This window comes from Squalius cephalus (assembly GCF_949319135.1).
Source record: "Squalius cephalus genome assembly, chromosome: 6".
In the NCBI taxonomy this organism is placed as follows: Eukaryota; Metazoa; Chordata; class Actinopteri; order Cypriniformes; family Leuciscidae; genus Squalius; species Squalius cephalus.
This window is the reverse complement of record NC_137127.1, coordinates 34,825,521-34,848,859: the sequence shown is the minus strand read 5'-3', so window position 1 is coordinate 34,848,859 and position 23,339 is coordinate 34,825,521. Positions and strand designations below refer to the sequence as shown.

Below are 23,339 nucleotides of genomic sequence, written 5' to 3'. Positions count from 1 at the left end.
GACTTTTTCTATGTACACAAAAGGCCTATTTCTCTCAAATATTGTTCACAAATCTGTCTAAATCTGTGTTAGTGAGCACTTTTCCTTTGCCGAGATAATCCGTCCACCTCACAGGTGTGGCATATCAATATGCTGATTAGACAGCATGATTATTGCACAGGTGAGCCTTAGGCTGGCCACAATAAAAGGCCACTCTAAAATGTACAATTTTATCACACAGCACAATGCCACAGATGTCGCAAGTTTTGAGGGAGCGTGCAATTGGCGTGCTGACTGCAGGAATGTCCACCAGAGCTGTTGCCTGTGAATTTAATGTTCATTTCTCTACCATAAGCCATCTCCAAAGGCATTCAGAAAATTTAGCAGTACATCCAACCAGCCTCACAACTTCATGGATGAATCCCAGTTTTCACTGTACAGGGCAAAACATACCAGTTCTTGCATGGCCAGCATACTCACCGGACATGTCACCCACTGGATCGGCGTATACGACAGCGTGTTCAGGTCCTGCCAATATCCAGCAACTTCGCACAGCCATTGAAGAGGAGTGGACCAACATTCCACTGGCCACAATCAACAACCTGATCAACTCTATGTGAAGGAGATGTGTTGCACTGCGTGAGGCAAATGGTGGCCACACCAGATACTGACTGGTTTTCGGACACCCCGGAACAGCGGCTAAGTCAATAGGTTTCCATTAAAGTCAATGTGTTTATTTTCACTGACTGCGGAACGGCTGCATTCCGACTCTGGTGATCCGCAGCCCCCCTGGAGCAGATACACAGAGCTTCTATTTTTGCCAGATGCCGGAGAGCTCCGCAGCAATTCAGCACTTATATCGCGCAATCATATGTGAATTCGCCTGGACCTGGTGGGTATTGAAGGACAGCGGAGCACGGAGCCGACACGCAGCGGAGCCGATCCGCAGCCGTTCCGCAGTTGGTGGAAATCTGGGGCTAGAGATGTGGATTCAGATGGCAATTAAATGACCACACAACCTGTTTGTCAAAAAAACAGTTTGGTAAATTGGCCAGGGATTTTTAGGTGGGTTGGGTAAGAAAAACACTGACATTATGGATTCGGACGGCAATAACATCACCGACTTACCCCTGTAAAAGTTTAAAATACCGTACGAGCCCATGAGAAACAATTAGCGTCCGAATAGGTCTTAACTGACAGTATGCTTTCACTGGCCTTTGAAAGCGCTCCGCAGACGGCGCCGTCTTTTAGAACAACTATTCGCTGTATCGCTGCCATAGTTGTCAGGGTTCTGTCACTTCTGTCTAGTCTATTTATTGGTTTTGTGAAAGAGCCCTGACACTCCTGTTTTGTCTTGTACTGTGTAGCACACAGCTTGTGTTTTACACTAGCTGTGTGCTTTCATGTTATCATGTTTTTGCTACATTTGATTACTTTATTCAGTTTCTGTACCTGAAAATATAAACACCTTTTCTCAGGGGCACAGAGAGTTGTGTCCTTTCCTCAGGGGCACAGAGAGTAAATTCCTTTCCTGAGGGGCACAGAGAGTAGTATCCTTCTCTCAGGGGCACAGAGTAAGGCTACGTTCACACTGCAGGGCTTAATGCTCAATTCCGATTTTTTGAAAAAATTCGATTTTTTTGCAAGGCCGTTCACATTTCCAATTAAATGCGACCTTTTGTGATCTCCTGTGTGAACGTGAAATGACCCAGAAGTGACCCGCATGCGCAGAAGAGTACTCAACGGTCAACGACGTCACTTGTTGTTGAAGTAGCTAAACTTGAACTAACCTGAACTAACTGTGATTCTCTCTCTCTCACACACACACACACACACACACACACGAGCACGCGCAGCGACCGTTACACAAGAGCCAGACAGCAGCCGCTGACCTATCTAATATCAGATTCAGCACAAATAAGTTAACATAACGTATATATAATGGCCGTGGGCTTTTTTTTTAATTTTTTTTTTATTAACGGGCTCGTCGAGGTCGACCCGTTCGGCAGATTTACCTCAGCTCGACGAATATGCAGTCGGTTTTCAAACCGACGACTACAGAATTATGACGTTTTTCGCGTATCAATGACGTGCGGGTCGGATACATGCGACCTGGCCGTTCAGACTGAAGTCGCATTTCAAAAGATCGGATATGTATCGGATTTGGGACCACATACCCAAGTGGCCTGGGTCGCATTTGAAAAGATCGGATCTGTGTCGTTCAGACTGTCATGAAAAGATCAGATACAGGTCGCATAGGGGCTAAAAAATCGGAATTGGGTCGTTTCAGCCTACAGTGTGAACGTAGCCTAAGTGTCCTTTCCTGTGGGGCACAGAGAGTAGTATCCTTCTCTCAGGGCACAGAGAGCAGTGTTTTTACCTCAGGGGCACAGAGTAAGTGTCCTTTCCTGAGGGGCACAGAGAGTAGTATCCTTCTCTCAGGGGCACAGAGAGCAGTGTCTTTACCTCAGGGGCACAGAGTAAGTGTCCTTTCCTGAGGGGCACAGAGAGTAGAGTCCTCCTTCTGAGATGGAGGTGGGAAATAGGAGTTTTGGCCTGAAACACATGAGCGTGGAGTGCCTTTCATTTTTATTACAGTATTTCATAAATCATAATAGAATTGGTCAGCATAATGAATGGATACTTTAGTCATATTAAATTGTCATGAAAACAAAAAATCTTGACAAATGAATTGAATTTGTTCTTTATTTGTCATTGTTATAAAGTCTACAAAGTGCAATCCGCTATATCTTACACCCTGTGGCTCTCCAACTTAGTACTAGTTAACATGATACCAGTTAGTACCAGTAAACATGTCCTACCTTAAAACATGAGCTGTCATCTCAGAAGGTCACTGGTCTCTGCAACCTTGTTTATCACCCCATCAGTGTCCAAGGACATCAGAATGTTTTTCTCTGTTGCCATGAGCATAAATGCTTCCAATCGTTCTTGGGCGATAGTGCTCCTAAGTCTGTTCTTCACAAATTTAAGGGTAGAAAAACTTCTCTCACAGGCCACTTGAGTAGTGGATAGTGTCAAAAGAAATTTGTAGGCCAGTCCAATTACATGTGAAAAGCAACAGTCCTAGCACTGAGCCTTGTGGTACACCATACTGAACTTGTGATCGATGAGACATCTCTTCATTTACTGCTACAAACTGATAACGGTCAGATAAGTATGATTTAAACCAGGGGTTCCCAAACTTTTCCATGACAAGGCCCCCCAAATACCACTAGGTTCTGGCCAAGGCCCCCCTTTCACAGGATGTGTTATTGAACCCATCGACAATACTACGGCAAATGTAGAAATAAATAAATAAAACATCTAGGTGAACATCAGATTATGTGATGGTGTTTGATACCAGCCAATCAGAAAGATTATAGAGACGCACCGATTAAATTTTCTAGGCCGATTTTTCATTGAGTTTGACCTGCTGATACAGATTTTAGCCGATTCCAATTTCATTTTGTCTAACCACTTTACAGCACACACAAATATTTATTTTCTATATATTTTTGTTTATAAAACACGTGTACCGTTGTTTTCTTTTCTGACATAGCCTACTCCAGTTCTTGTTAAAACACACTAGACATGCAAATGATGTGCATTTTAGGCACTTTTTGTGTGAAATCATATTTATTTTGTCCATCAAAAGTGTGCTTTCACTTTAATTGAGCGTGAGCAGCGTAGAAAAAATAGACTCGGAGCCGAAACCCCCACTTCACTGCTGCTCATGTGACACTCCTGCTTGACGCTCACGCGCTGCTCCTGCTCGCGGTGTGAATGCAATCATTGATCAACATGCACTCCGAAAAAAAAATACATGCTGCTCATGCGCCGCTCACGCTTGCGTCCGAAACGGCAGTAATTCACGAGATTTCCTACATGTGCATTCCGTGTGCACGTGTGATGCTGCAATGTTAATCATGCAGCGCCCGAGTGCATTTGACCAGCATAAAATCGCCATATGTCAGACTGATCGGCCGGTCGCTGGTCATGGCCGATCACGTGAAAATCGGCCAATACAGTCACCAGGCGATCAATCGGTACCCTGGTAATCCAGAGTTCTAGCAGGAGCACAAGTTGAATTTGCTCAGCGAGTTACTCTGGTGTCGGGTAATGATGCTCATTAAATATGCCCCTCTATCTGAGCTGCACCAATCACATCGGGTTATCTGATATAGGCGGAGGAGATGAAGACAGCGCTGCAACGTCGAAGTCATTAGTAAACATTGCAAGATGGCTATGGATGAACACCATTTGTTTGAAACAGCTTTGGCTGCTACAATGAAAGATTTAGACTTTTTCTCTAAAAGAGGAACAGAAGACGGCACTCGAATCTTTCTGGCTGCTCTCTTAAGGGCCTGAGTGTGCTCGTTGTACCACGGCGTTGGACTATTTTCTTTAATCTTATTTAAGTGCAATGGAGCAACTGTGTCTAAAGTGCTAGAAAAGAGAGAGTTAAAAGTTTCTGTCGCAATATCGAGTTGTTCTAAGCTATCTGGGATGCTGAGATGATGAAACTGATCAGGAAGTTTATTAATAAACCAATCTTTAGTGGCAGAAGTGATAGGTCTAACATGTTTGTAACACGTAGTTAGCTTTGCAGCCTTGGCTAAATGAAGTTTACACGATAATGATCTGAGATGTCATCGCTCTGTTGCAGAATTTCAACGGCATCAACATTGATTCCGTGTAATAATATTAGGTCTAGAGTATGATTACGACAATGAGTAGGTCCTGACACGTGTTGTCTAACTCCAATAGAGTTAAGAATGTCTTTAAATGCCAATCCCAATGCATATTTTTCGTTATCTACATGTATATTAAAATCACCAACAATTAGGACTTTATCTGCAGCCAGTACTAACTCTGATAGAAAATCAGCAAATTCTTTGAGAAAGTCTGTATGGTGCCCTGTATACAGTAGCCAGCACAAATCTCAAACGTGATTTATCATTTACACTATATATTGCTATATTAAGCAAAATATTTTACAACAGTAAAAGTATTCTTGTCGTTTCATCACATTAAGATTGAACCACTATAGTCACATGGACTATTTTAACACTAGAACGGCCATGGCGGTCATTTTGACCGTTTTGAATTTTATATCTGCAATAACTTTGTTGAAAAAATAAATACAATCCTGCTGGTACCTGACTTTTCCTAAAAGTGTCTGTATTTTCATTTAAAATGTTTTTCATATAAATTACACATAAGGCAAAAAAACAAATGAACATATTTACCTATTTCGGCCATAGACGGTCATATTGACCGCACGGAATTTCGCGGTATTATTATAGGCTATACCAATATACACAACAATAAAATGTGGTTAAAAATACACTAAACATATTCAACAACAAATCATTTAAATGTAATGATATTCAGAACAGAACAAGAATGAAAAAATAACTATAAACAAGCCAAAATGAAATGCGTTATAAGCGAAAGTGAAAGTAAGCGGCGTTAGGCTCACGTAACTTTCTAATTAGAATCAAAATGTTTCAACATTTGCGATGTATTTGGATGGTAAACTATTTCTTTATTATAGGCTTTGTACTTCACTCACGTTCCAATATCGACGGAAAAAATTATCCTCTTCACATGCGCAAAATGGTAGGCTACGAATTGTAGGCTATAGCCTACTAGGCTACAAACAGAGCAGTGGAATTTTTATATGTTAGGTTGACTATTTTATTATTATATTTTATTGTGGCTATAATGAACAGGCTGCAATGTCAAGATTGCAATACTGGAATATGGTTGGTGTGTGTGTGTGTGTGTGTCGGCGGGCACGACGCGATCGAACTGTGTAAACAAATATGGGCTACTCCGTCATTTTGTTCAGGACATCTACGGATATTATTTATTTGTAAATGTATAATTAAACTTGTTTAAATGTACAGTTTGGTGTTGTTTTGTTTTTTAAAGACATATTAATACAATAAATGCATTAATCTCTCAATTGGGTATTTATCATTAAAGATATAGAGTTTGGAATATAGCGGTCAAAATGACCGCTTGCGGCAGTTCTAGTAGTTATGGAATTCTGGCACTTCTAGTGTTAACGATGTCTTTACTTCCTTTCTGGGCCTTGAAAGTTGCAATAACGTTGCTGCCTACGTGGGGTCAGAAACCTGTTGGCTTTCATCAAAAATATATTAATTTGTTTTCCGAAGATGAACAAAGGTCTTACAGGTTTGGAACGACATGAGGGTGAGTAATTAATGACAGAAATTTTATTTTTGGGTGAACTTACACTTTAAGACAAGTGCTAATCAGCACTGATATCCATTTCTCTAGGAGAATGAATAAAGCTCAGTTAAATTACCTGTATGTTTCCGTACAATCAGCGTTTCCCTTCTCCATAATCCACTTCACCCTCCAAGGTCGCTAACGAAGCGAGCAAGAGGGTAGGGTTCCGACTTTGCTTTTTCAAAGAACACAGTCTCTCTCCCTCACAAGACTGGGCCCTCCTCAAGCATCAGGCTGGTCAGCAAGTCTGGGCCGCACCCCAGATTCCACCGCTGCAAGGCCTCACTCTCTTTGTCACTCCACGGGGCTACACACCGCAGCTATCCCCAGTGCTGCGCCACATTCCACTTTACCAGTCTTCCTTGATGCATACTGTCCCTTTAGTGTGAGTATGACTCCACTAGAGGTGCAGACTCAACCATCGCAGCCTTTTCTTTGTGCTGTCTCTAACCCTCTTCCCTGTTTGTGGCCTGTAGCTCCACCATCAGACCCTAGCATGAGGCTGCCTCCACTAGCGGCCAAAGGTGTCAAGTAACGAAGTACAAATACTTTGTTACCTTACTTAAGTAGACATTTTGGGTATCTATACTTTACTGGAGTAATTATTTCCCAGCCTACTTTTTACTTGTACTCCTAACATTTTCACGCAATTATCTGTACTTTCTACTCCTTACATTTTTTTTTTTTTTTGTGATTAACTTTTTATTGAAAGTTAACATAAACATAGACAAAACAGCACTCAAACACTAACCGTCACCACAGTAAAAAAAAACAAAAAAAAAAACAAGTCAAAACCAAGGGAAACATATGTACACACTTAATACCAGTAACATAAAAGACAAAAGAGAAGATGGGCCCATACAATTAAAAAGAAAACAAATAAACACGTTATAGTCCTTTAAGGAGCATATTCAGTTCAACAACCAAATATCCCCAGTCCGACACAGTTTGGGGCTTTGCCCGGTTAAATCTGGCTGTTGAGTATTCTAAATTAGCCATTGATTGCACATTCAACAACCAGTGTTTCAGTAAATTTATCTCTTAATTAAACCAATATTCTAGAATTGTTTTTTTCGCTGCTGTAAAGCCACAAAATAGCATTCTCCTATATGTTACTTTAAAATTCAAAATGGTGTCATCATTTAACAAACATAAACAAGGATCTGGAACTATGGTAGTCCAGAGTATTTTACCCATAATGTCACACACATGAGTCCATAACGTGTTCATTTTCGCACATTCCCAAAACATATGCAAAACTGTCCCAACAGAAGAACTCGGACATAAAGTACAATTGGGAGTTGATAATAAACCCATTCTATAACGTTTGTAAGGAGTGGCATACGATCTATGAATTACTTTAAAGTTGATCAATTGATGACTTAAATTTCGAGATGTGTTGTTTATATTTGACCAAATCCTGTGCCAGTCTGGTTGAGAACCTGTTTTATTAAGCTCCCTGTCCCAAATCCCCTCAATGGGTAATATTTTACTATGTGAATTTATGAGTGCATTGTATATCTTGGTAACCCATCCCCGAGCGCACTTGCTGTTGTTAAACCAATCTGATAGAAAATGAGAGTCTATTTGAGCATCACACTTAACACCACAAGCCATCAATGATGAACGTAATCTTAAATAAAGGAAAAATGAAGAACTTGGGATGTCAAACCTCTGCTGTAATTGCTGGAAGGAGAGAAGGCCATTATCATCATATATATTCCCTAAAGTGTTAATCCCCCTTGACGCCCAAGGAATAAATATAAAGGGTTTTCCTGCAGTTAAAATGAGTGGGTTGTTCCAAAGCGGAGATAATGTATGATATTGTGGCACATCACCAAGAAGTTTCTCTACTTTACTCCAAACTAAAAGGGAATATGATATTATGTTTCCAAATCTTTCATTTAATTTCCGATGCTTATGTTTAATATATAAAAGATCCTGCAATCTGTGGGGTACTGCTAGTGCTTCCTCTATTACCCTCCAGGGCACCATGGAGTTCTCATCCACCCAATTACGTAATGCTCGAACTTGAAAAGCACAATGATAAAATTTTAAGTTTGGGAGTGCCAATCCACCTTCTAACTTAGGGCGTTGTAATGTGGTCTATTTAATTCTGGCCCTCTTGCCATTCCACAGAAACTTTGAAATCATGGATTGGGCTTGATCCAAAAATTTTGAAGGGGGAGAGGCTGGGATCATGAAGAATAAAAAGTTGAACCGGGGCAATATATTCATTTTAACAATGGAGATCCTCCCTTGTAACGAAACAGGTAGAATACTCCATTGCTGCATATCCCCTTTAACCTTCTGGAACATGTTTGTATAGTTGTTATTCACAGTTTGGGAGAGAGTTGTGTATATGTCCACACCAAGGTATCGCATGCTGTTGTTAATGGGAATACCTGAGGGAAGTGTAATATTTTGAGCTGCAGAGTTCATTGGAAGCAACGTAGATTTTGACCAATTTATTTTATAGTACTCCTTACATTTTAAAAATAGCCTTGTTACTCCTATTTCATTTCGGCTTGTTTTCATTCCGGCTTGTCATTGTAAAAAAAAAAAAAAAAAAAAAAAAAAAAACCTATCCAGATAATTCACGCCATCCGGATAGAGTGAATTTGATTGTGGTTAGATGAGAAGTATAAACATATACCAGTCCGTGCGCCATATACCATGCTCAGCAGTACACATATAGTTCTTTAATGTATTTGCATAGTACTAAAATGCGTTCATTTTCAATGGACATATATGCGGCTGAAACAGGTAGCCTAGTGCATCCCAAATTTTTCAACATTAACGTTTTAATATAACATTATAGTCATTATGGCCTTTAGAATTTTTTTTTGAGGAGGTGGGGTAGTGCATTATAGGCCCCTGTGGCGCAGCCTAAGCTTTTGTCCTTAATGGCATTTTTTTCCTTTCATTACTTTTACTTTTATACTTTAAGTAATTTTGAAACCAGTTCTTTTACACTTTTACTTGAGTAAAAAGCTTGAGTTGATACTTACACTTCTACAGAAGTCTTTTTAAACCCTAGTATCTATACTTCTACCTGAGTAATGAATGTGAATACTTTTGACACCTCTGCTAGCGGCGCAGGTGCCTTGTTTTCCTCACCAGCTTCCCTCTTTTCTACCCTTCTTGTTCCTCCCCAGGCTCCAGGGGCTGACCCAAGCATGATGCTGCCTCTACAAGGGACTTCGACCCCGGCCTTTCTTCCTCCTAACACTCTCCCCCAACCTAGATCTCCTTTCACTCTGTCCACCGCAACACCGACCACCACAATCTCCACAACAGAGTGTTCTTGGGCTATCGTAACATCACCCAGTTATATTCCACAGCCAGCAAACATTAACTTCGACTCCTCAGCTATGGATTTTAAAAGGAGAAATACTGATGCGCAAGACAGCGTTGCCATTTTATGCATATTTGCAGCTATTGTGGCGGCACTCATGCCCGCACCATATGCCCTGTAAAAAGATCTCAAAATAAAGTTTAAAAAAATAACTTGTTGTCTCCTGTGAATATTTCTCTTTTGTCTGCCGAATTGTCTCACCACCCTGACACTAACTTTACTCCTGTCTGTTCTTGAGCACGTTTTTTTTAAACCCGGAGTGGAAAGCCTCCCCTCTCAAAGTATTATTTGTGATAATCTTCATTCTGCTCTTGCTGAGCCTGACACAGTGGACAATCTAATTAAAAGTTGAATCAGGCTTCCATGATCAATCCCCCATTCGACTGTTTCCGTATCAGCCCTATTGGAGTGGCTACCACAAAAGTTTTGGGTGAAAAAACGCTTAATAATGGATGTCTCAGCCCCGCACAATTCCCAGTTCCCAAGCATAAACAGCCTTTTTTTCTCTTGAAGAATCTTCTCTTCATTACCACAACATTGATAAAGCAATAACCTTGATCAAAAGCGTTGGCCATGGCGCTTGGCTCGCCAAAGTCAACATCGCTTCTGCATTTAAAGTGATGCCCATCTACTGTACCTGGATTCATGCCATTTATTCAGCGTACGCTGGCACAAAACATTTTACTTCGCTGTCCGCTTATTGTTTGGCTCCAAAAGCAGCCTCAATATTTTCAACATGTTATCAAAAGCCTTTTGCTGGATTCTCTCTAACAACTATGCAGTTCCTTGTGTTATTCACCTGCTTGACAATTTCCTAATCATCTCGCCTCCCGACGCCATCCCAGCCGCACATTTTCTCACAGTCCAAACAGCTTTCGCTGAGCTTGGGATTCTAATCGCCCAAGATAAAACCATGGGTCGAGCTATATTCATCGAATTTCTGGGCATTAACTTACTTAATGCTGATAATTTCCAGACCTCACTGCCCAAAGAAAAATTAGACAGGATAATTTTGGTCGCATCCATCCCCCTAGACAATCCAAATTGTTACAAATGTGAGCTGCTCTCTTTGCTTGGCCACTTAAACTTCGTGATGCGCATAATCCTGCAAGGCTGCCCTTTCATCTCACATCTCCTCTCCCTCACGTCTTCAGTTCATGCGCAAAATGACCAAATATTCACTATTCACTAACTATTTTGTGCTGCAATGAGCTCAGTTTATGGATAACCTTCCTTAAACAAGGGAACTGTCAGTCTTTTTTCTATAATAATCTGGTTTCTCTTCCCCACGGATATTCAACTATTTATGCAGCTCCCTCCATCGGATTCGGTGGATTTTACCAAAGCAAAATTTGGTAAATTTGGCAAAGCATTATTTTATTTCATTTTATTTTATTTCACCCATTGAAAAACCCGTTTTCTCAACCCCATTCTTCAAGCTGTCTCACCTACAACCCTCCAATCCTATTCATCTGCATGAAGATGTTTTAAGTCTTTCCACTCCACATACAACCTGCCTCAAGAACCTACAAGAACCTCCAAGCCTGCTCCATCAAGGGTTAAGCAGAATCCAATTTTTTCATAAACTATTTAAATGTACATTCATACATCTTATTATTCAGACATATAGTAATAGTTACTTAGTGTGTTCATAAATGATTTATTAACATGTATTTAAAGTTAATTTCGTTTTGTATTAATTGTATGTTAATTGTAATCAATGTTTCATGAACCAATTACCTGGATTTAATAAACAAGAAGTAAATATAGCAGACAATGGATAATCACGACACGGAGGCGCCGGCGCATGAACTGGAGCTCGTCTCATAAATGAACCGAAACTCAGCATACTTGCCTCACAGACCTGAGAAATATATCTATTGTCTACAGAAAGCTTGAAATCTCTACTTTTAAACAGAACAATTCAAAACGAAACAAAACTATGTAGTCCGTATGAAATGTGCATTTCTCTCTACTGCGAAGATTGCGAGTCAGCATCATCAACTTCATCTTTGCAGCCGACACAGAAAACACTTGTTTATTAATAAACAATTAAAATGTCTCTTTGCTATATTTTACATATTCATAATCATTACTTTTGCCGGTTGTTTGTGACAGCTTTTAGGTGCTTTATTGGCAGTGCCACCCACATGTTACATGAATGTTATAGCTTTGGCTATTTATTTATTTTACTAATAGCATCAGATTCAACCCAGACAGCAACATTAGCCGCTTTCTGACCGGAGGAACCTTTTCACAGTTCCTAGAACTATTGGCTAAAGTACCCGTATGTTCCTGCGGTGCGAACACGCTGACTAGGAACGACTTTAGTTCTAGGAACTCCATTTGGAGGAACTAATTTAGCTCCTACTTCAGAGTAGGGTCTAAACCAGCACTATAGGAACTACCCGTGACGTTAGTGTACACTGATGACCGAACGCACGCAAAGCACCAGCATCTGCCATTTTTAAAACAGCTATATGTAAACACACAGATTATAGCCTATATATTTTCTCCAGAAACTAGATACAAACATGGAAAACAGTGATAGATGGGCCTCTAAACCTTTATGCTGAAGAGCTGAAGAGTCGTTGTATACTGTAATTGAGTGTGTATACCATAAACAGTGACATGTCGAGGTGTCTCTCTCCTGACTCCTGTTTGAAAAACGCGGACCAGAGATTCTGCTTTGCGAATTGCAAATCATGCAGTGATTGACAGCGCTCTGATCCAATGGCGTTGGGCATTGTCATGTTGACAGTAAATCTAGCCCAATGATGTTGGGGGGGGGGGCACCGGGGGGGGCACCAGGGGGGGGGGCAATCATATTCCAGGGGGGGCCGGTGCCACCCCGTGCCCCCCCTCTAGACATGTCCCTGGGACTGTCAGCAGGACTTCTTCTGGAACTGATTGAGCTTCAGCATGCCTACCCTTTAAATTTAAACAGATTACTTTTTATTACCAAGTCATTAAAATAAATACCTTCTTCAGCTATGTCTGGTGGTTTCTCTTCAACTGCATCATCTTGCTGGTCCAAATGAAATAAAAATACTAGCACCAGTCAAGTCTTATAAGTTTAAACACAGCAGGGCCTATAATTTCACTAAAACAAGCCAAGTACAATTTAGGACCATCATATTACAATCCTATAATCCTTAATACAATCTAGTTAATTAGCCATCATTTAGTTAATGAAAAAGGGAAGTTGTTAACATAAACTGTTTGAGACCTCAACAGTAATTTTAATGAAGACCCATTCTCTTTCTTCATTTTCTACAAAGGGTTGCCCTTTGAATCGGGGGTCCAATACAGATGCTAGCAAAACGAAATTAAAATACTATTTGTTACCAAGTCAAAATGGTCAACAATGTTGTGCTATTAAAAGTTTTAATATATTCAACAATGAGGACTTAAAAATACATAATTCAAAGATTGTAGTGAATTTGCAATACTTTTGCCATTGACAATTAGAAAGACATCTTACCTTTAAGCAGAATATTGCAGAGGTTTGTATAGAAAAGTCAGAAATGAAATGAAAAGTCCGCTGCAAATCATCACTGATTTAATTTCTTGGGTCATGTCTGTATTGTCCTCGCAAGGTTTGACATGTTTCAGTAGTTTAGCTTGGAGAGGCACAGTCACAGACACGGCTTGTTGTTCTTGCAAAGTTCTCCTTCGTTGCCCTCCATAGTGTAGTAAGTTTGAAGAGTGGGTTGTAGCGTTTATACGCCCGTATAAATATAATTAATTATTATTCATAACGAATTATGATCAATAATTAATAATTTAATTATTTTCAGAATTTACTGTAGCAGAATCAATAGTATGATCATTTTATCAGTTCATCCAATGAACAGAAAGCATAAACAATTATTAACTCTAGGAAATATAATATCTTCCTGGCCAAGAAAGTATAATCCCCAGCTAAAAGCATAGGTAACTTCGATCGCAGTTCAAGACAATAAATTCGTAAGCACATAACACAAGTAATACTTCTCTGTTCAAATACAAACAATACTTTATTGATTATATACTAACACATAAAACTAATATCTAACACAAACACACGCACATGCATACACACACATTCATACAAGTTGCTGAAAGAAAGAAAGAAAGAGTTTGGGAAGAATGAGTTTAAGAGTGAGATGATGAAATCTCAAGATTCTATGCACTTATAAGACATAACCTGAACGAACCATCAAGCATTAATTCAACCCTTCTCTCGTTTTAGGCAGGTTATTAAATTTATATCAATGCACCAGTTCAGTTTAAGAGTCTGGAGGTACTTGCGTCTTTGCTTTTGGGGATTCCCTTTGTCGGGTACAAGGGGGTTTTCCGAGTTCGTTGGCTGGTCTCCTCGTGCCTGGATAGATGTCTGCGGCGGCCAATCACGTGGTGTACTGGCGGGTGGACGTCTTTGAAGTTGAAAGCGTGCGTTGCAGCCGTGAATCGTGGACCGAAACTTTGCAGCAAAACTTAACTTAAAACCGAGACTTTCAATTGGAAAAGAAAGGAAAACTCAGAAAAGAAAGAAAATTGAGAAGAGAGTAGGCTAGTAAGATGACTGGAAATTAATCTAACCCATCTGATCTTAATTTGGGTTGGTCTGCTGCTAGTCTGTTACATGGTTACTATAACCATCGTCTGCCGTCTCCGTCTTTTTTCTCTGCCCCACCTCTTGAGAGTGATAGCAGAGAGTTACTTGAGCGAGAACACAGAGATAGAGCGCGACAGAGAGAGAGAGCTTTGTTTCGGGTCTAAGATTTTAAACTCAAAAGTTTGTCCCACCTCTTGAAGAGATCGGACCAATTAGACACTGGCTTTATTTGTCTCATCGTAAATCATGCGTTATCTGGGATCTCCTTACTCTCAAGCTCTAGCAGAGAGTACAGAGGCCACAGTTTGGACATCATTACTATTATAAGAATACGAAACATTTTACACAGGTTTCAATCAAGCCATCTTTTGAATCACGAGCATACGATCATACTGATATGAAACACAACCCACTTTCATTCAAACATCTAACAGTTACAACCATTAAAAGACTTACATAGGATATAATCTTATTAAACATGCATATAAGTGGTAGAAACAACACAGGATTATGTAGTTGCATGATGTTTGATTATAAGTCCATCGAAAACTGTTCTGGATGATTTTATGTATTGTTATAGGAAAAATCTCAGTTTTCTGGTTTAAAGAGAAGAGAACTCTGGTTTGGTCCTTCAGAGGTCCTACCGGGGGAGGGGTCAGGAATGTTGTGGGGTCCAGCAACATCTGCTGGTATCTTGACAGAGCACTGAGTTGTGCCATCTCTGAACCAATCATTCTTTTAAAAAAACCCTCACATTGACAAGTTCTTCCGTTAGTTTGGCCATAAGAAGTTCTCATTGTAGCCTTACTGGCGCCGGGATGGGTGATTTATGGCTCTGGGTTTGGTGATTTGAGCCTGGAATGTGAGGACTCTGTGTGGGACCTTGGTCTCTGTCTTTCTCTTAACCAGTCAGTGTTCGGTAACAATGCTAGTATTGACCAGTTATTTCGTTAGTGCTGGGGGGCTCTTTTAAATAGCCAGACTGGTGGCAAAGATTGATGATGATCATGAGACGCTCCGAACAAATCTTCCCCTTTGTTCGGCGGGAAGTGGAAAGCCCGAATCAATCTTCCGGAAGAAGATCAGTCCGTGTTTGGTTCATCCTCATTGTCGCTACAGGGTGCAGGTGCAGTGAATCAGTAATCAGGTGATTGTGATCGGATGGGTGGAGCTGGGTGATCTGGTGTTGACGGAGTGGCTGTTTGACAGTACCCCCTCCTCCACGGGCGGCTACCAATGACTGCATAATTGTGGAACTGGGTGAGTAGTGATGGATCCAGGTTATCCTCCTAGGCGACCCTGTATCGTTCTTCGGGGCCGTACCCCTCCCAGTCTACCAGATATTCCAGACGCCTGTCTGGGTTTTGAGCACGCTAAGGCAGCGTTTGTGGATGAGTCATGTTCCCATTGCGGGAACATGCCCATCTCACGGTTGCGGTCGAGACTCAATGACCTTCATGGTAGAGTCCCCTCATCCGCACCCCGATCTACGAGCTCCACGAGAGTTGGTACTTCGGCTGGCGGCCAGGGTGACCTGAGGGTTACGGTGTGGAACAAAGCGCCGGCGAACCCGTTTCCTCGACACCCCCATATCCCAGGCTGGCCTCTTCGGCGGGGCGGTAGAGGACTTTGCCCAGCAGTTCTCGACCGCCCAGAAGCAGACTGAGGCTCTCAAACATGTCCTGCCCCGACGGCCCGCTGCTGCCTCCACCCAGCCGTCGGCACAGGTGCCTCAGTCTGCTCGCCGCCGAGGGCGCCCTCCTGCGGCTCCCGGCCCTCCCGCACGACCCCAGCAGCAGCCTCCATCTGGGTCGCGTCGTGGAGGACGCCGCAGGAAGGCGGCACAGCCCTCTCCCGCCCTGTGCCCCGCTAAACGCCAGGCAAAGCGGCGCTCCTGAGACGGGCTGCTCAGAGATGGCACTGAGTTCTTTTCAGGAGACGGTAGCAGGGCCGCTCCTTCCACCGGTGGAGGGCCGGGGGAGAATCCTTGGTTTCCCCACTCCCTCTGCTCGTCCCTCGACTGGCAGCACCCTATTGTGGTTAAAGAAATAACTCACTCTCCCATCTCTGAGCACACAGAGCTCGCGGATGACAGTGCGCGCCGCTCACGAGCCTCGCCTCTCTCATCCCCCTCTGTCGCCAGCCCCCTGCCAGAGCACGCCCCCGTGGGACGCTGGTCCTCCCCTGGCCTCCTCTGGCAGGACGCGGTTAATGACCGTGCCACCGCACCGGGCCGCTATGCCACCCACGCCTGGGCCGGTCATTCCACTTCGCTGCACCACCGAGGGTACGTCTGTGGTCCGCATGACCCCGCTGGTACAGTTCCTGGAAGCCTGGTTAGAGCTTCCCAGGCTGTCCTGCTGGGTCGCGAGGACCATCAGGCTCGGCTGGTTCGCGCGGTCTCCTCCCCGCTTCAGGGGAGTCCGCTTCACTATGGTCGGTGGCAATGCCCCTGTCATGAGAGCGGAGGTTGCTACCTTACTGGCGAAGGGTGCGATCGAGACTGTCCCTCCAGCCGAAATGAAGTCCGGCTTCTACAGCCCCTACTTCATTGTACCAAAGAAATCCGGTGGATTACGACCGATCCTGGATTTGCGCGTCTTGAACCGCTCCCTTCACAGGATGCCGTTCAAGATGCTCACGGCCAAACGCATTTTCGAATGCATACGGCCGCAGGATTGGTTTGCAGCGATCGACCTGAAGGACGCCTACTTCCATGTCTCCATTCTTCCTCGACACAGACCGTTCCTACGGTTTGCTTTCGAGGGGCAGGCATACCAGTATGCAGTTCTCCCTTTCGGGCTAGCCCTGTCTCCTCGCGTCTTCACGAAGGTCGTCGAGGTAGCCCTTGTTCCTCTTCGGGAACACAGGGTTCGCATCCTGAACTATCTCGACGACTGGCTGATCCTAGCTCACTCTCGAGACCAGGTTTGTGAACACAGGGACCTAGTGCTCTGGCACCTAGCTCGTCTGGGCCTTCGGGTCAACTGGGAGAAAAGCAAACTCTGCCCCGTGCAGAGGATCTCTTTTCTCGGTATGGAAATCGACTCGGTCGCCATGTGCGCGCAGCTTACGAGCGCGCGCGCGCAGTCACTGCTGATGTAACTGGTGTGAATTATCCTTTGATTTGTTTTTCTTACATTGTATTATTTTCTTTAATTTACTGTTTATACTAAGTTTTTTTTCTACTTTTGTATTTAGATGTATTGTATTAATGAACCTCACGAAATTTTGTTTATATTATTGTTCATGAGTAAGAATATAACGTTAAAGTAGAGGAACATTTCTTCGGGTCTTTGTTTGGGGTGGGAGCGTCATCGGTGGAGCACCTCCGGGGTTTCCCCTTGGACATGCAATATGCGATTGCGTCAGTCTATTTGCGCGAGGCTGATGAGCGCATGCACGTCGCTTCTCTCGTGAACATTCTTCTGGTATGCTGATGTTTATCGTCCAAATGCATTTTTTTTTTTGCTCAAGTGTGATTTAAGTGATAGCAGCATATGATTGTGTTGGTTGTGATGAAGTGTGATTAATTGTAATTCGATTTTCATGAACTTCATCATGGTGCTTACTAATTATCATATTACGCTCCGTGTCTAGAGAGTGAGAGAGAAGCCACTGCCCCGGTGCCATCATCCACTGATGATATTTGTCTGTTTACAGGTATGTTGTTTAATTAGTTATGTTCTTGAAAGAAAAGAGATCTAGTTGACCGTTGATAAACGTATTGTACATAGTGTTTTAAGGGGTAAGAATAAATTTTGATGATTCGCGCTGTGCGTGACGCACGTGGTGAGGCCTGCACGTGGTATGGTGCTGAATGTCTATTGAGTGTTTCATTTTCTCATTTTCATCTTCATTTTTTTCATTATAATATTTTATATCATATGAATATTTGAATTAATGCATGTTTAAATGTAATCTAGTATATAAAATATTGTAATATATTACTTGTAATGTATTATACACTATTTTGAGTGCATTGAGAAGAATGTTAATGTGATGTATCACAAGGAAGACAAGAAATGTATATATTGTCTTTAGTTTTTCTTATTTACCTGTATTTATTTTTATTTTATTTTTTATTTTATTGTACAATTTGGTCAGTCTATTTGCGCGAGGCTGATGAGCGCATGCACGTCGCTTCTCTCGTGAACATTCTTCTGAGAGTGAGAGAGAAGCCATTGCCCCGGTGCCATCATCCACTGATGATATTTGTCTGTTTACAGATTAAACTAATACTGGATCTCATCATTGAGTGGTCGTTTGGTTCTTGTGTGTCAGAGAGTCCGTTCCAGACATGCTACACTGACTTGCCTTCGTCAGTTCGAGGGCAAGAGTGCGGTTCCACTGAAACTATTTCAGAGGCTCCTGGGGCATATGGCATCCGCAGCCGCAGTCACGCCGCTCGGATTGCTTCATATGAGACCGCTTCAGCTTTGGCTTCGCTATCGAGTCCCGAGGTGGGCATGGCATCACGGCACGCTCCGAGTTCCAGTGACTCCGACCTGCCGTCAGACCTTCACCCCGTGGTCGAACCTCAGTTTTCTTCGGGCCGGAGTGCCCTTGGAACAAGTTTCCAGGCATGTTGTGGTATCAACAGATGCCGCTGCCACGGGTTGGGGCGCCATGTGCAATGGACATGCTGCCGCGGGCTCCTGGACAGGACCCCAGCGCCTTTGGCATGTCAATTGCCTCAAGTTGTTGGCTGTACGTCTTGCCCTGCACCGCTTCCGTGCGTTGCTCAGGGGTCAACACGTACTAGTCCGATCAGACAATACCGCGACTGTAGCGTACATCAACCATCAAGGTGGTCTGCGCTCCCGCCGTATGTCACAACTCGCCCGCCACCTCCTCATATGGAGTCAGAAGCATCTGAGGTCGCTTCGAGCCATTTATATCCCGGGAGACCTGAACCAGGCGGCCGACGAGCTGTCTCGGCTTCGGCCTCTCGCTGGAGAATGGAGACTCCATCCCCAGACGGTTCAGCTGATTTGGGATCAGTTCGGGGACGCACTGGTAGACCTGTTTGCCTCCCACGACTCGTCCCACTGCGACCTGTTTTATTCCCTGACCGAGGGCACGCTAGGCATGGATGCACTGGTGCACAGCTGGCTGCGAGGACTCCGCAAGTATGCGTTTCCCCCAGTGAGCCTTCTTGCGCAGACCTTGCGCAAGATCAGGGAGAACGAGGAGCAGGTCATTTTGGTTGCCCCGTATTGGCCCAACCGCACCTGGTTCCCAGAACTTATACTCCTCGCGACAGCACCTGATATGCGACCGGGCACGCGACACCCATACTGATATGCTTCCCAGTGTACCTTGGTATTCCTGTGTTAAGTAGGACTCCTTCGTCCATGCTAGTCTCACGACAGGGAGCTCAGACTTACGCAGGGCACTGGAAGACAGTCGAGAGGTGGCGTGATTACACTGGGAACCCCATTCGTCGTCATCCGACTACGACTACGAAAGGGAACGTCTCGGTTACGTATCTAACCCTCGTTCCCTGAGTAGGGAACGGAGACGTTACGTCTCCCTGCCACTTCCGCTGTACCGCTGGAACGCCTGAGTTCAGTCTCGGCTCCTCAGCGAAGACATATCTGCATGTTGCCAGCGCACTTCCTTATCCAGGGTGGGGAGGAGTTACGCTATGCAAATTCCGCAGACACATGGCATTTCATTGCCATTGGCTCGTTTTATATACTCGAAGGTGATAGGCTTTCTAAGCGAAACCCCATTCGTCGTCATCCGATGTAACGTCTCCGTTCCCTACTCAGGGAACGAGGGTTACATACGTAACCGAGACGTTCAATATGCCTCTTTGTGGAAGAGTGGGATACATTTCAAATGCTTTCTTTCTTTCTTTCTTTCTTTCTGCTTTTGTTAATTTATCAACCTATCCTTGTGGAATACTTTTTGTTAACTTCTCAGCTTAAGTGAATTATTTAACCTTTAAATTATTTGTTGAACCATGGTATTAATAAAAACTACACAATAGTAAGAGCTGAACTGTTGCTTCATTTATCCAATTTGGAAAAAGTGCTAATTTGGAATTCCACCATGGAAAAAGAGGGCCGGTCTTGGGCCTGAAACTCCCGGGCTGAAAAGTGGCCCCACTCCAGCCCTGTTATGCGTCGGCCTGGCTCTTGTGTTTATGCACTATTTGTTGGAGATGCATGTGTGCTGAGTCCCAGACTCTCTCGCTCTCTTCGAACCAGTGGTTAACAGCTGGAACTTCCGATGGTTCTCCGGACCAGGGAAACAGAGAACGCTGGTAACTTAGCATGCATCGGAATGGTGTTAACTCTGTGGTGGTTTGACGGAGGGAGTATGACCTAGGCATACTCAGCCCAGGGAAGTAAATAGTTCCAGCTGTTCTGGTGTTGGTGGCAGTAGGACCGCAGGTATCTCCTGATCTCCTGAATCTTACGCTCAGTCTGGCCATTAGTTTGAGGGTGGTACCCAGATGAAAGGCTTAACGAAACTTCTAACAATCTAAAGAAGGATTGCCAGACTCTGTGGACCTCTCTTCAATACTATCTCCTCGGGGAGTCCAAAGTGATGGAACACGTGTTGGAATAGCAGCTTCGCGGCTTCCATGGCAGTGGGCAACCCTTTTAAGGGTATGGGCTTACAGGCTTTGGAGAACCGATCTACGACCACGAAGACAGGTATGGGATTCCAAGGATGGAAGGTCCGTCGTGAAGTTGATCCCTATGTGGGACCAGGGGTGTTGCGTTATCGGTAGAGGTACTAGTTTTCCTTCAGGGTGTCTTTGCGGGGTGTTGGAAATGGCGCAGACTGAGCTGCTCTTGACATATCGGGTGATACCCTGGGTCATCGTGGGCCACAAGTAGTGACTGCGAAGGAGCGAGAGGGTTCACTGGCTTCCCGGCTGTCCAGAGCCTGGAGAGCTGTGTGTTGAGTCCATGAGGGACAGACGCAAGGCAGATGATACATAGATCTGTCCCTCAGGACCTCCGGGCGGAGCTGGTTTGGAGCAGGAGGCCTCAGCAATTGATGATCAGATTGGGACCACTGAATGGGACTTTACTATCATGGCTGGAGGGAGAAAAGGTTCAGGAGGAGTGGACTCTGGTTTTGGTTGATGTAAGCGGGAGAGGGCATTGGCTTTGCAGTTCTTGTGACCAGGACGATAGGTGACTATGAAATTAAACCGGGTGAAGAAGAGGCACATAGAAGTAACTTGGAATTGATTTTTTGACATGTGCACACTGCACGAATATACAGAGTTTCCTGCTGTTTGTGCATAATAACCATTCTCCTACATTGATTCTTTATTTGGTTTAACCCTCTGGGGTCGGCAAATGCGTCTGCGCATTTTGCTTGATTTTTTTCACATAGCAGCAAAATAGACTTAAAATAATCCATAATTTTTGGACAGACTTAAGAAATATGAAAAAAATAAACTGTTATATGTCTAGGTTTTTATGTATCCACTTACAATCGAAATAAAACATTGTGCTTTTGTAAAATAAAGAAAATAAACAGGGTGTGCTTTCTGCCTCTCCGTCTCCATGAACTTTTTTTATGATGCACGTCTCTAAACTTAAACAAAACTCAGCGAATACTATTCACCCAGGCATGAGCTATATATATTTATAATCATTGAAGTGTGTAACGACTGAGACAATCAGACACATAACTATTTGTTACAGTTAACAAATAAGTTTCAAAGCCCACTCGTAGGAATGAAACATCCCCCCCAAAAGAGACAAGAGAGCAGGAAAGGTTTCAGTTGCCGGGGCGACGATCAGATAAGATGTCTTTATTGCTGTGAAAAATGTGGTCACGTGGCCAAGACAGAGAAGACAGAAACAGACTTTGCTGCATTAATCTGATCTATAAATGAGCATGCATCCCAGAAAATCCCAGATTCCCAGATTCATTGTGTGAATGATTTACTGTCTTGTGTAGTGGTTTTAATTATATTATTTTTTGATACTGTGTATTTTATGATAGAACCAACGGTCAATGTAACCTCACCTATACCATGTTTGGTCTCTATAAATTGGTACTTTGAAGATCGAAATGATTGTGTACATGATATGCCGATAGCTGCACAACATATTAGGCCCCGTTTACACGTACATGGTTATTTTGAAAAACTGACACATTTCCATTCGGTTGTACCCCTCGTTTAAACGCAAATGGAGAATTCACCTCTGAAAACGATTCTTTCTAAAAACTCCGGCCAGAGAGGAGATTTTGGAAAACTCTGTTTGCACGTTTGCATGTAAACTGAGAAAAACTGAGTTTTAGGCAGTCGACGTCATAGTATGCGACAGAACTTGCACTGCGTCAAAGGTGCGACCTATATTTTCGGGATTCTGATTGGCTAACATGGGCTTGAGCTTCTCGTTACACTGCCACCTACAGGTTTGGCATGCTCTTGACGGCATAATACACGGGTTTGTGTAAACCAGGGGTGCCCAATCCTGCTCCTGCCGATCGACTGTCCTGCACAGTTCATCTCCAACCCTAATCAAACACACCTGCCTTTAATTTTCAAGTGATCCTGAAGACCTTAATTGGTGGCTTCAGGTGTGTTTGATTAGGGTTGGAGATGAACTGTGCAGGACAGTCGATCGGCAGGAGCAGGATTGGGCACCCCTGGTGTAAACGAACACTTAGTATTACAATAATCTTTCTTAGTTTCTTCATCAGAAACCAATCCAGCTGCACATGCAAATGATGCTTAAAACAAAGATTCATAAATCAACCACAGAGGAATGTTCCCACTTGGAAATTCCACCCTTCTCATTGGTCAAGCAAACCCGGAGAGGTGGGGTCTTTCTCAGGCTTTATTAGAGACAAATTCACAGTGACTCGCTCTCTACTGCTGCTTCTTTGGGTTGATGTCTATGGGGACCCCCCACTGGGGCCCAAGGGCCATGACCACCGCCTGCTATGCTTTCACTCTCCCAAAGGAGTCAGACTGTATTTTCTTCAATCCAACTCAGAAGAAAACTGCAACCTTAACATCACTGAATGGGAAACGATCAACTCTTGGCCTTCTCGGTACGTTCAGGGTGCTGTGCTGTCCAGAGTGGCCTCAGCAGGCACCAGGGCAGCAGGCCTCGACTCACAACCAGCCATGTGCTCATTCAGGAGAGAGAG

The 23,339-nt window shown here is 43.5% G+C and overlaps 1 protein-coding gene across 1 annotated transcript in view; it reads left to right on the top strand.

The window, feature by feature from the left end:
* The window catches only part of gse1b (Gse1 coiled-coil protein b), a 486,478-nt gene extending 464,552 nt beyond the window's left edge, over positions 1 to 21,926 (top strand). The window contains exon 18 of the mRNA XM_079874204.1: positions 21,916 to 21,926. The gene's annotated coding sequence lies outside the window, so the exon portion shown is untranslated. The remainder of the gene's footprint in view (positions 1 to 21,915) is intronic.
* Positions 21,927 to 23,339: the final 1,413 nt, after the last annotated feature.